The sequence below is a fragment of the Triticum urartu genome, chromosome 2A (genome assembly GCF_056163025.1).
Source record: "Triticum urartu cultivar PI428250 chromosome 2A, HENAU_Tu73, whole genome shotgun sequence".
In the NCBI taxonomy this organism is placed as follows: domain Eukaryota; kingdom Viridiplantae; phylum Streptophyta; class Magnoliopsida; order Poales; family Poaceae; genus Triticum; species Triticum urartu.
This window is the reverse complement of record NC_141874.1, coordinates 92,784,285-92,795,179: the sequence shown is the minus strand read 5'-3', so window position 1 is coordinate 92,795,179 and position 10,895 is coordinate 92,784,285. Positions and strand designations below refer to the sequence as shown.

General features: G+C 45.4%; 1 pseudogene; it reads left to right on the top strand.

The window, feature by feature from the left end:
- The first annotated feature begins 4,363 nt into the window (after positions 1–4,363).
- LOC125541099 (uncharacterized) lies at positions 4,364–7,173 on the top strand (annotated as a pseudogene).
- The last annotated feature ends 3,722 nt before the right edge of the window (positions 7,174–10,895 follow it).

Sequence of the window (10,895 nt, the reverse complement as noted above, 5' to 3'; positions counted from 1 at the left end):
TTGGCACTATGTCAATAGGTTAGTACCAAAAAATGATAAAAAAATGATTATAAAACATTCAATATTGATAATATAACAACATGGAACAATCAAAAATTATAGATACGTTGGAGACCTATCAGCGATAAGAATAATACTATTGCGCACGTGCTCGGTTCTTCCCCGCCGAATATTTCATTCAGGCGGGATTTGATTGGCCCCCGACTTGTGTCATGGCATCATCTTTTATCCCGACTGGATTCGATTAACCTGAGATAAGGCTAGGATGTGTTTCGCTGGAACCTTACTACATCAGGGTCTTTCACAGTAGACTTTATGTATCATGCACTCACGCATTCTGAGATACCAACGAGTAATATTAAGAAAATTTGGAAGTCTAAGATTCCACTAAAAATGAAAATCTTCATGTGGTATCTTTGTAGGGGAGTTGTGTTAACCAAAGACAACCTCGCATGGCGCAATTGGCGAGGGAGTAAGAAGTGTTTTTTTTTGTACTCATGACGAGACAATCAAGCACATCTTTTTTCAATGCAAGTTTGCACGATCTACGTGGTCAGTCATCCAAATAGCGTCAAATTTGTATCAGCCCACAAGTGTTGCCAATATTTTTGGTCATTGGTTGGACGGTATTACAAATAGGTTCAACACGCTAATAAGGGTGGCAGCGTATGCCTTAATTTGATCGCTTTGGCTATGTAGAAATGATTTGGTTCTTAACGACAAAAATGCTTCTTCTCTACAGGTTATTTTCCGGTGTACACACTCGCTACGTACGTGGTCTATACTACAACGGTCGGAGTACCAACCGCTGTTCATGGGGGTGTGTGCACGATTGGAGCAGGTGGCTACGGAGGTTTTTTCCCAACATGGGTGGCAGCATAACCTACGGATCGATCCACCACCCTCTTCGACATAGGCATAGTGTCAGTCTAAAGAACTCTACTGTTGCCGATTTGTCGATTTTTATTTTATGATTTTTTGTCAGACTTCTAAATTTGGATGTGTGCATCTTAGTTATGTAGAGACCGGGTGTTACTCATAATACTTTTTATCCGCTTGATGCTACATTTTAAAATAATAAAGTCGCCCTTTATTGGAAAAAATGCCTTCATCTGCACGAGACAGTGTGCAGAGCGGTGAAGCACGGCCGGGGCCGGTGGCTGTGTTGATTCAACAGCGGAATCAGAGTATCTTCACGCACGCAGTGCGCGTCTGGTTTTCCTTCTTTTTCCACAGCGTTACGCGGTAGCAATGAGCGAGGAACAGCAGAGCGCCTTTGGCGTTGCTGGCCCACCCCATTGACCGGCGAGTCGTCGCACCGACGCACTGTATAATTGTACTTGAATCAAAGGCCTTTATGTTCCAAGGAATCTGCTTTACCCATTGTCATCCGGTGAAGCCATTTACACAAGTGAGATAGGTTTTCTTCTTTGAGCCTGAGCGAAGGTGGTAAAGGGGTCAATGGCCAACGGCGGAGGCGGTGAGCACCTTGTCCACATAATAGCTGGCGGCGGCGGGCAAGGCAAGGTTGCCTCACCGGAGAAGTGGCTGAATCGCTTCGTTCGCTTCGTCGTGCTGATCGAGAGGCTTGGCAACGCGCTTGGCACGCTGGCATTTATGTGGGCGACCGTCGTGCTGCTGGGCGGCTACGCCAGCGAACTCAGCTCCGATGATGATTTTGCGTCCGCGACGACGATAGTTCTCTTAGAAGCCGTAAGGTATGTATGTAGTATGTATGTATATGCTGTATACAGATAACTACGTATATAGCACCTGGGTTGGTAGCAAATTAGCATTCCAAAAATAAGTTTGCAGCCTACAAAATTTACTCTTACATCCTCCCTGCATCGGTGTCATCAAAGGTCTGCTATATATGGAGTTGTACTGTCCAAACAAGAAACAAGCATCGCAGTTGCGGATCTAGAACCAGTCACCTTTTTTCTTCAATACCACAAATTCAATGAAAGAAACATGCAAGGAGCTTAGCACCTGAAGAGCAAAAAGACGTTTTGAATGTTGTTCACCCAGGTGTAGCCGAGAGCAACTAGTTAACGAGCGCTCCTTCGGAAGTCTCGCAACGATCAACGCCAGTTAACACGCTCTCAGCCATTCGCCACGTGTCGCGCTCTGGACGCTCCCTCCGGATTTTATTTATTTTATTTTATTTTTCCGCACGCGTTTTCGGCTTTTTAAAGGTTTTTTTTTGGTTTTTTCGACGTTTTGGTTTTCCCCCGGTCTTTTTTAGCTTTTCGACCAATTTTTTTTCTTCAAAAAATGCATTTTTTTTCTTTTGTGAAAAGTCATGGTTTTCTACCACGAGAGGTACGGTTGTGCTTTAGCGAGAGTCACGGCCGTGTCCTTCGGAAACGAAAAAAACACGTTTTTTTTTCCGCTAGAGTCACGGTTTTGCTTCCGGAAAGGCACGGTTGTGCTTTCGCGAGAGTCACGGCCGTGCCTCTCGGAAAGGGAAAAAACAAAACACATTTTCTGTTTTTTTTCTTTCACGAGTCACGGTTTTGCTTTCCGCGAGAGGCACGGTTGTACTTTTGCGAGAGTCACGGCCGTCCCTTTCGGAAAGGAAAAAAATACGTGTTTTCTGTTTTTTTTTTCTTTCGCGAGAGTCACGTTTTTGCTTTCGCCAGAGGCATGGTTGTGCTTTCGCGGGAGTCACATCCGTGTCTCTTCGGAAACGGAGAAAAACGTGTTTTCTTTTTTTTCCTTCCACAAGAGTCACGGTTTTGTTTCCATGAGAGGCACGGTTGTGATTTCGCGAGAGGCACGGGCGTGCCTCTTTTGGAAAAGAAAAAAAACCATGCTCCCGATTCGGTTGTTTCGTCCGGTTAGTTCGTCAAAACTTATCAACATGGGATCTAGTTTTAAAGATCTCGACACGAGGAATCCAATAATGAAAATGGTTCGAGATTTGAACGCACGGTTTAAGAGATAAAACGTTTTGAATAAGCGAATCTACAAAAAAGGGAAAACTCCCAGGTTGCGACAAGTGACGCGCTGCATGTGCGTCACTTGTCGCAACCTAGGAAGGTGAAGTGTTCTTTGCAACGAGTACTCCTTAATTAGTGATTTCGAGTGTAGTCACACCTCTGCTAGAGAAAGCACATCAATAATGGGTTGGGCTGCAATATGCAAATAACAGCAACAGGGCAATCGTTACTCATATTTGCATAACAGTTATAGGCCCATAATTCCAGCTCGACACTAATATTCGCACATGGTTTTATAAAAAAAAGGCAGATTCACACACATTTTTCATAAAGATTTCAGATAATCCACACACCACAGATTTCACATATTACACACACATCACATCATTACAGATTTCACATGTTACACTGCAAAAATAACATATTTCACACATATATCACAACTAAAGATCACATGATAACTTCACATAAATGTATTATACAAGTTCATTGAGTGTAATGCAAGCTATTATGAATTAAACTCAATTAGTTGCACAAACAGTGGTTCTGCACAAACTCTTGATCTAGGCGTCCGAAACCCTGCAAAAGAAAAGAAAGCACCATTGATCACAACAAAGATCGATCACATCTAACAGAAGTACAAGCGCACACATTGAAGAGGCATGTGTGATCAAAAGAATAAAACAAAACCTTTGCATTTTTTTGTTGATAATCTTTGAAAAAGAAAAAGCACTACTGCAAAATTACAGTAGTTAATATGATGTTGGGTTTTGCAAACCATAGAGAGGAGAAGAATTAATTAGTGACTTTGAAATCATGGTAAAGAACAAACATTGTTAGTAACACTAGCTATCAACCTGTGCGGATCCATGGGCTACATTTAGGTATCATTTGCTAGAAATGTGGCCGTTTTACAATGTCTAGTTTTTGTTCACTATATTATAAACAAAACAAAGGAATTGCAGTCTTTCGCATTTATTAGTCATTACTGATAAGATCGAAGTGGTTTTCTTTGAATATCCGGGATTATTCGGTTTAAACAACAGTGAAATGAGCGTAAAAAATACACTCATCATTATACATTGTCTACATCTCATCAAGAATTATTATTAGAAATCACTCTTACCATGAGTTAGCTCTAAGATTAGCCATATTTTCCGTCTTCTTTCTTTCAATTTTTGCTGTATTTACTCTATTTGCTTTGGATCACGTGTGAATGTGAAGGCGGTTCGATTACCTTTTCCCGTCTCTCCTTCACATAAGCAAATGTGACATGTGAGCGAGTTCAAACCCTTATTGTACTTACTCTAAGGTCCAAAAAGTTAGCCGCAAACCCAAACCAACACCTCTTTAAACATCTCTTAGGCTTGTGATCTGTATTGTGTTCTTCTTCTTTAACGATACCATATACATATTTCAGGATGTTCACCCGTGACAACAATAGACTTGATTATCAACTGTTCTTCAATACCAGAGGAGCTTTTAGGCCTCTTGGCTGGAGTGGACTGATTGTGATTGCATGTTTTTCTGGTATTCTGGAAATCATCTGGAAGGTTCTCTGGAAGAAGTACTTGACGAAGTTTGATGGGAGCTTACTTATTGCAGTGACACTATCACTACTTGCTCTTGGCTGGTCAATAACTGTTCAAAGAGCTCTGAAACTACTCATATGCAATCCAATGCGTCGTGCCGCATCAGTATGGACTCTATGGGGCCCATTAGTTGCAATCGTATTGTTAGCTCCCTCTATATCCATAGACGGCTCGATGATTGAATGGGCAGTGTTCGCAGTACTACTTGTTGCAGTGCTCATAACAACAATAAGCAATCTGCGGTTCACAAGAATCAGCAAACTAGTGGACAGTGTTCTAGGCAGCAAACAAGAATTTTGGCGTAAAGTTACTATAAACATGTGCATGATTGTTGCTCTATAGGGCTGCCGGTGCTTAATGAAGATGATACATCTATGATGATTGCATTCGAGGTATGTGCTCTATTGATAGTGTCATTTGGCAACTTACAGATTCCAGCAGCAGTTGTGCGGGTCATGCTAGCATTAAATGAGCTTAGCGAGCCTGCTGCATATAATGAAAGCGTGGATGGCCAAAAAAACATTAAAGCCTCTCTAAGAATCTTCTATGGGATGGTGCTTGGACAAGGAATACTCTATGCCGTGGCCTGCATGTTTGAGTTCTTTTCTTTCATCCCTCGAAGATCCCTCATCCGCGGTGGTGGATTTAAAGGTCAGTGGGGAATGAAATCTGTCAATATGTATTACGCATATGCATCAGAGAAATGCATGCAAGGGGGTGTGCTTGCTCCAAAGAAGATCAACCTCAGCACCTTTGCCATGAATTCTGTGAACTCGGATTCATCCAAGAATCAGCTCGCCGGGATACGAATGATGCACAACTTTCTGCAAAGTCAACCAACCAAGGCACAACTCCTTTCAAAACTCGCCACTTCTACCAAGACGATGGCCAGAATAATCAGAATGTTGGATTGGACAAGTCCAAAGGATACAGCTATCAGATTATATGCCGCAAAGGTCACTGCAGAGCTTGCAAAGAACCTCCGTGCAGGCACTATCCCTGGTACAATGCAGCTTGTATCTGCACTTCTTGACGCTGATGGCAGACTGGAAAGAGGAAACCCACTCCTAGACACTGATGATGAACACGAACGAAGACAAGATCCAGTTCTGAATACAGAAGATAGCAGAGAGGTGGCTGATAACCAATTCCAAACACAAGGTCAACTTCGGGACACTGATATCCTGCTGGAAACAGAAAACAGATCAACCCAAGAAGTTGGCATGAACAAACAGAACTCGTGCGTGCTCAGATGCTGGCAGCATATTTCAGAATTCTGGTCAATACCCAAGGAACAGCTGCGGACAGACCACGATCTTCTACCGGCACTGGCCATGTCAATTATTGAAAGTCTTGCTGGTGTTGACCAGGACAACTGTGTGGAGATCAGCAAAGCAGCTGACCTCATCCCGAAGATCATAAGATTCACAATCTGCAGAAGTGACATGATGAATATCAAAGCACAACAAGAGATCCTTCTCAAATCATCACTGAAGGTGCTGCAAAAGCTCACGAGCATTGGCGGGGAAACCAGCATCACACTGCGGTACAAGATATCAAAACACCCCTTCCTATTGAGTAACCTCTTGAAGACGACAAGAGCAGCCAGATATCGAGAAAGTTGGTGGCGGGAATCCTCAGAAACATTGCCGTTGATGAGAAAACAAGGCAGGAAATTGGTCGCTTCCAAATGATCATCACCAAGCTGATGCAGGCATTTCTCTACTCAGAAGGAACCATGAGTACCAATGATGATCACCTGTCACGGAAGGTCGCCGGGCAAGCATTGGCAATGCTGACAATACAAAGTGCCCAAAACTGCTTGGTTATATTGAAGGAGCCATGGTTCATGAAGGAACTCAAAATCTTGATCCATGATAAAAGGTACATATATCTGGCGGCAAGCCTGCTGCGTAATCTGTGCCTGCATGCTAGATCCGAGCTCAGAGAGTCAGACCTGAAGGAACTATCTCATACCTTGAGAGAGGTGAGAGCTGCTAATTCGAGCAACAAGTACACTATTAGAGATGCATAATAAAATTTACCATGTTTTGTCTGTTCTTGTGCGCAAGGTTTCAGTAAAATTTTGATATTTATTTTTTGCTCACTCATTTACCACTGGACTATAGATAGAGATACACATCAATTTTTAACTGATAATGATACATCTCATTACAGGTGTTGGAAAGAATACTGGACGCGGATGGGGCAGAACTAGAGATCCTGATTGGGCTTAGTTCACAGATATGTAAAGTTATTCCTGAAGACTTTACCCGAGAACTAGACGCTGGTCAGATTAAGCAGAGATTTGCCAAGAGGCTTGTCGACACACTAAAAGCAAACATGAAACCTAGTGCTCATTGTCCTGGGATCAGGAGAGTGGTACTCGAGCAAGTCATACACTTGATGGAGTATAATTCTCGCTATGCAGATTGCTTCAACGCATTCGGGATGACAGATGCACTGTCAATGGTAGAACAAACACCGTCAAAGGCTGAAAACTACAGGCTTTTCTTGGGCGATGAAGGATTCATGGAGTACAGCATGCCTCTCTCCGATCTTGTGGCCAGAGCAAAAGAACTTATGGGTTGTGACTGACTACGAGACACTAATAGATGGAAGTGGGACTTCTACTTTGCCTTTCTTGAATGAATGAAAAACTGTTGCGGCGAGAATAAAGGATTATCAATTTATCATATTGTTTATTAGTCAGGCTGCAAGTGGGACGCTTATTCATTTGTCTTCGAAATGTTTGCGACATAATGTTATGGGTGATTTAAGTGATTAGTTTTCCAACTGGTTCTAGTAAATCGCTGTTCGGCATAAATTTCTGCACATAGATTCTCATAAGGTCGGCAGCGATACAAAACAGATGCTTGCGCTCAAGATAAATAGATAATGGTCATATTTTAAGAGCAAGTAAACAGGTCATCACAGTTGAAGAGAAGAAGATGTCATCATAGGTTGGCCGGTGGTGCCCATTTCTGGGCTGGGTTGTATCAGTTTTAGCCCGGTTTTCCGTGAATTAACCGGGCAATTCTTACTCTCTTCTTAATCAATGAAATGGCGAGTCTTTTGCCTTGTTTCAAAAAGAAGAAGAAGATGTCATCATGTTACAGTAGAGATACCACAGGCGTCTTCCTAGTGATAAGTTTGCTTTGCATGGGTAGGCATGGGTATGTTGCAAGAAAATCTAGTGCAAAATCTGCGTAAGAACCCAGTACCGGCCTCAGATAACTTGTACTTCCATTTGTAGCTGCCGCAGGATCAAATGAGTCCTTTATATTTGCATCACACTCCTAGTTGCGTGTCACTGTGATTACTTACTTTCATCGACAGATGTTGGAAAGAGTGGGTGAGGCGCAGGGGATAGAAGTAGAACTACATGACTTGATCAGATTCCGCCCATGAAGATCTAAAATCATTTCTGAATATTCCGAGCAGGCACTGACCGAAGCAAGATAGTTTACAGTGAGAGGGGAAAAAAGGTGTGGATAAGCTGATCGATGCACTGGATGAAGATACGATCGCAAGTGTTTGCAATCCAGGAAAATAATGAGGCAGATAACTGACCTTCAGTACATGGGGCGGTAGAATCCTCGCTGTAAACTATCCGGTGATTGCTATTGCCATGACAGGAGCGTGTCAAAGGTAGAAACAGTAGCCGGCTTAGGGGTTTCGATGAGCAAGCAGGGGTCAAGGTCTCAAGGAGTGCTACGGCATTACCTCTCGCTCTTTAGGAAGCAGCAGAAACCGCTCGACCTCACCTCACCTCCCACCTGCGAACGAACAGCAGGCCGATGGCGGAGCTCGATGACGCGGGTGGCGACGCAGCTCACGGAGGCCACGGACGGCGCCTCCCCCCTCTGGCCCCGCACGCCGGTGGCAGGAGCAGTGCAGCTACAGCGAGCACCATGCGAGCAAGGCGGTGGCTCCGATGCCGTGCTGGTACGGCGGCGGCGAGCGCCGGCGGCGGCAGCGAATGGGCTGGCACGGCCGCAGGATGGGCTCGCCACACGGCCCGTGGGCTTCTTTTGTTTTCTCAGCACACGTATGTTCTCTGTCTGAAAATGTCGGATGTGCCAATTCTCAAAAAAAATGTCGGATGTGCCAGCTAGGATGGATGGTCTGCCCGAGCGTCGTCCCCATCGCCGTCGAAAATTCGAATTGTCTTTGTCTTTTTTAGAAAAACTTCTAATCTATTCATCATCAATCATGGCAGTACAACGAACAGCAAAAATAAAATTACATCCAGATTTGTAGACCATCTAGCGACGACTACAAGCATCGAAGCGAGTCGAAGGCGCGCCGCCGTCATCGCTCCTCCATCACCGGAGCCAGGCACAGCTTGTTGTAGTAGACAGTTGGGAAGTCGCCATGTTAAAGCCCCATAGGACCAGCAGCCTAGAACAGCAACCGCCACCGATAGAAAATAACGTAGATCGGAAGGATCCAAACTGAAGACACACGAATGTAGACGAACAACGACGAGATCCGAGCAAATCCACCAAAGATAGATCTGCCGGAGACACACCTCCACACGCACACCAACGATGCTAGACGCACCGCCCGAACGGGGGCTAGACGGGGAGACCTTTATTCCATCTTCACGGAACCGCTGCCGTCTCGTCTTCCTAAATAGGACACAAACCCTAACAAGATTGAAAAAAAAGACTAAAAACGGCGCCCTCCCGCTAGCCCTTGTCAGGATCCACCGTGCCTCCTTAGCCCTAGGGCCACCAGAGACAAGGCGAACCTGCGCCGGTGCCGGCGAGAGGCACGAACCCTAACTTCCTTTCTTGGAGGAGAAGGGCGAGGCGGAGCCCGCATCCCAGCAGTACTGATGGACAGGGGCTCGGGAAAAGCTAGAAAAAAATCTAAAACTGACCAATGAAAAACTGAATAGTCGAAAAAAGAAAAAAAAATATTTAAAAAACCGAAAATGCGTGCGGAATAATAAAACAAACAAAATTCGAGGGAGCCCCCAGAGCGCGACATGTAGCGGCGGCTGGCACGCTCTCAGCCCACCTCAATTGTTCGTTGGGAGGCTCCTGAAGGAGGGCTCGCCAACTAATTGCTCTCTTGCGACGGTGGTTGCTAATGGTTGGGTATGCCTGTGGGCTGGGTTTGCCACATGGCATGTCGGCATTTTCTTATTGTTTTCTCATCATATGAGAAGCGCCAGGTCCGTTAGTGGTATTTTTGACTCCACGGACCGAAGATAACTAACAGAAAGCATACATGTACTTGGTGAAAGAGTTTAGACGTACCCTTCAAAAAAAGGAAGAGTATAAACGTCCATTATTATAAGATGATTCTATTGCATACATTCCCATTTGCATGGTGCCTAACTAAAGCTCTCTGAGGACGTTAGTATAGAACTGATGTTCCATATCAGGGTACCCGGTGCACGAAGAAGTGTTCCCGAACATATTTTTGGTACCATGAGTTGAGAAAAGAAATAAAGAGAAAATAGAGGCACGATACGGGCCATTGGCTAAAAATGTTTGTCGCGTTTGTGATATATTGGTGTGATCGATCCACGAGGGAAACCCAACAGTTAGAGCAATATTAGGGCTTGTCAATGGAGATGGTCAGGAGAGTCTGTAATCCGGCGTAGTGATAAACTATGTCGTTTTTCTCTGGCATGCGTTGCATCCCAGTCCCCGGTAAGATGGGGATGGCGCTACAACTCGCCAAAACGAACTCGCATTGCCTGATTTGGTTTTTGAGTAGGAAATAGAACAACTGCAACCCTAGTTAATCCTTGGCACAAAACTTCCGCGAGGGCCGTCTCCTACAGTCCTACTGTACTCACGGCCGGGAAGCAGGAGCGAAATCTCCGCGTTGCGCGGCCTATCCCTTCCACCGCCGGGGTGGCAGTGGCGCAGAGGGCATGTGCCCGTCTCCTCCGCGCGGCTGCCGTTTGCGAGAAGGGGCCGCTCCTAGATGCCGCCCTCGCTCGTGCTCGGGGCCCGCCGCGGAGACGCGCACCCGCCTTCTCTTTCCCGCGCCCCCACGCTGCTAAAGCCCGACACCGCGTCACCGCCTCGCCATGTCCGGCCGGAGATGCTCAGCTCGCTGGATGCCAAACCAGTGATGGACGGAGCCGCTCGATCGAGCGACTTTTGGTGCCCTGTCAATCAGTCCTGCTGTCAATGGCATCATCGCAATGGCGTCGCGTGTTGTGTGCAGCTGTGCAGCAGGATTCGCACGGAAGGAGCGCAAATTAAGAAGACGGTATGCGCCTGCATGCTGCGAGGGGGCAGATGCCCAGTTCTCTCGGCTCATCGAGCGTACGAGGTTGCTTTCTTCTGAAACGTGGGTATCTAGCTAATACAAGTGTGTTGAATCCCAAATC